The sequence below is a fragment of the Gallinula chloropus genome (assembly GCF_964237585.1).
Source record: "Gallinula chloropus genome assembly, chromosome: 24".
NCBI lineage: Eukaryota > Metazoa > Chordata > Aves > Gruiformes > Rallidae > Gallinula > Gallinula chloropus.
The window spans coordinates 352,971-355,282 of NC_140109.1; positions in this window are offsets into that span (position 1 = coordinate 352,971).

Sequence of the window (2,312 nt, forward strand, 5' to 3'; positions counted from 1 at the left end):
GTTACTCTCACTGATGACAAGAGTAGGTCCCATTTTGATGCTGATTTCAGAGAGGAGTTGGGAATCTCAGTGCTGCAAAGATCTTGGCCCAACAACTAATTTAAGGTCACACATGGAGTCTGTCTACAAGCTGCATTTCATCTAGTGTCTCTGGCCCAGAAGGAGCCTTCCTGACAGCAAGTAAATGAGCCAGGGTCTCTCTTCCTTTAGCCCCAAGTGATGTGTAGTTGTTGCCATGGGCAGTACTACCAGGCAGCCAGAACCTAGAGTCAAGGCAACCTGTGGATTCCAGCTGAGAGCACTGGGAGTGGGAAGATGAAGTGGCTGCTGATGGGATTACTGGTAAGGAAGCAGAACTGCCTGAGTGAGCAGGAACAATCCAAGGAGTATGTGCACTGGAGCCCGAGGAAGAGACACCTGCCTGGCTCAGGGGTAGCTGGATGCAGCATCTTGCTTTTTGAATGCAGATGTGGATGCAAAGACGTTTGTGCCAAAAGGTGGAGCTGCATCCCAAGGGAAGCAGGTTTAAAGGCATTTGTGTTTGCTTTGCTGGGTTTATGAGCAAGCTTGAGGGGCTTCTGACCTTCGGTTTTCTTTTTGCTTTGACCCCCATCAAAGCCAGTGTGTGAGCCTGTGAGGACACAGGCCTGGGACAGCTCGTCTGTGAACACAGGCCTGTGGCTTCCCAGCTTGTGGGTAAAGGGTCAAACCACGAAAGCTTTGCCTCAGCTGGATTCCAGGCCTGGAGCTGCCCCAGGCAGAGAGGGGGGCTGTGGCTAAACCTGTGGGGTAGCAGGTCGGGGTTGTGCAGGAAACCCCCCTTTGTGTCTGCTCTCGCTTTGGGGAAGGGCTCTCTGGGGGTCCAGGAGAAGGAGGTACCAAGGTCAGGCTGGATGTGCAGGGTGAGGCAGCATCACAGCCTGGCAGGGCTCTGGATCGGTCCTCTGCTGCCTCCCTGCCCAGGGAGGGTACCTGCTCTGCAGGAGTGGAGAGCTGCAGCCAGGGCTGGGTGGGAGGGTTTATTATGGCACGGGTGAAGGGGCAGGGTCTGGGCTGGGTGAGGAGGTGGAGACTCCCTGGTCTCCTCCAGAGAAGCACATCTGAGTGGGTGCTTGGCTGGAGAGCCAGAGCCTGGGCTCTTGGGCAGTGCTGACACCGACTTGCCTTGTAACGTGTCTTGGGAGGTGGATTACTGTGTATGTGACCAGGATTGGTAGAAGAAGCTTCAAACAACTGTTTTCTAGCAAAGGGCAAGCTTCTCTTCTGGTGTTCCACCCAGCACAGAGAAGGCTGCTCTGGCCCCCTTCGGTTTCTGATAGTCTGTATGACATTGTTGCAGCTCTTCTCCTGCCTGGAGTGAACAGAGAGGCATTCTCTAGGAATATTCCTCTGCAATGGGCTGGTTGGAAAGACTGCCTGGTGAAGAGCAGGGTGGAGAGCTGGTGGCTGCCAATTACACTCCCCATTTCAGGACATGCTGTCCAGGTGCTGCCCTGTGCTGCAAAGCCCAGCTCTTGTTTTCTCCCTCATACAAAGAAGAGACTGTTTTGACCTTTCCTGTTTTCAATCCTGCCCTCCTACTTGGCTGGGGAAGCTGCTCTATTAACACATCACATCTGATTCAGTGAGAAACCACAACAGGGACACTGGATGTGGTTCTGTGGTGAATCCATAAGCAGCTGCCCGTGCTGCCAGGTCTGGTTTGAGACCAGCCCAGTGCTCGTGGCACAGGGGAAGCAGTTGTCAGGCTTGGGGTTTCATCTTGATTTTGGGACCAGGTAGCTTGGGGGACAGGTAGCTTGGGGACAGGTAGCTTGGGGACAGGTAGCTACCATGGGCTCTGGAGGCCCCTTCCCACCCCTACAGCTCTGTGGTTCAGTGATTCTGACTTTACTGTTTCAAGACAGGGAGTGGGTGGTTTGCTGCCCCCAGGAGAAGGGTTTTATACTTCCTCTGCCCAGCCCTGTTCGCTGCAGCAGCTCTGCAGGCTCTGACTGCACCTCTGCAGACACAGAACCTGCTGGTACCCTGTTGGCTCGAACACACTGCAGCTGGACTCAGTTTCCCCTCTAACTCTCAATTTCTTGGGAACTCGCTCTGGGGACAGGCAGGAGCTTCCCAACAGCTTTATGCAACACTGTCTGAATCATGCAATAAACAAGTCCAGACCCTATTATTAGACTTTGGAAACTGCTGCCTTAGAGACAGGTTTGCTTATAAATACCCATTATTTTCTCTCTGGCTGTTCACTGGGGAAGGTGGCAAGACAAGGGGATCTCTGCTTCTCCAGGATCTGCCTGGCCCTCTGCTTC